At 42.1% G+C, this 587-nt stretch overlaps 1 protein-coding gene across 1 annotated transcript in view; it reads left to right on the plus strand.

Moving 5' to 3' along the window:
• Positions 1-38, plus strand: part of LOC139405728 (protein S100-A5-like) — a 2,980-nt gene extending 2,942 nt beyond the window's left edge. The window contains exon 3 of the mRNA XM_071148152.1: positions 1-38. This exon is cut by the window's left edge and continues 291 nt beyond it. The gene's annotated coding sequence lies outside the window, so the exon portion shown is untranslated.
• The last annotated feature ends 549 nt before the right edge of the window (positions 39-587 follow it).

A 587-nucleotide genomic window follows, 5' to 3' on the forward strand; every position in this document is an offset into this window, starting at 1 on the left:
TGATGTCTTCTCAACATTTCCCCTGTTTTTTAATTAATGCTGACTTGCTTACTAGTTGGTGTTGTGTGTTTCATTTTTGTGATTCTAGAATTCCTCGAGATGATGTGATGAGCACCAATTCTCAGACATTACAACTGGTACACCATTAAAGGGATACTACAGAGCTCTGGCAATTATGTTGTTTTTCTACTTACCCAGGGTCAGATGTGTTTCTACGTGCAGTCTCTGCACTAGTTAGACTTGGCACACGAAAGTACCTTTAACTTCCTTCACACTGCACACAGAGACATACAAATGGTATGCACAAGTTCATCAGACTCTGGGTAAGTAGAAAAACATCCAAAATCTTAATTGCCAGAATCTCACAGTATCCATCCCTCCACCCATCACGCTTTCAGTGAGAATGTCTGTTACCCTCTTCTACTCATTCTTTGGTGAGAACCCGCTTCAGGTGTAGGCTTGGTTTACATATTTCCTTCCCTCTTTACTCCCCCTCTCATCCAGCCCATGTCCTGAGGACTCCGTGTGTCTCCCTGTGTTAGTGTCACAGTGTTAGATTAGAGGACAGGTATAATGTTGAGATTAAA

This window comes from Oncorhynchus clarkii, chromosome 3 (assembly GCF_045791955.1).
Source record: "Oncorhynchus clarkii lewisi isolate Uvic-CL-2024 chromosome 3, UVic_Ocla_1.0, whole genome shotgun sequence".
Taxonomy (NCBI): domain Eukaryota; kingdom Metazoa; phylum Chordata; class Actinopteri; order Salmoniformes; family Salmonidae; genus Oncorhynchus; species Oncorhynchus clarkii.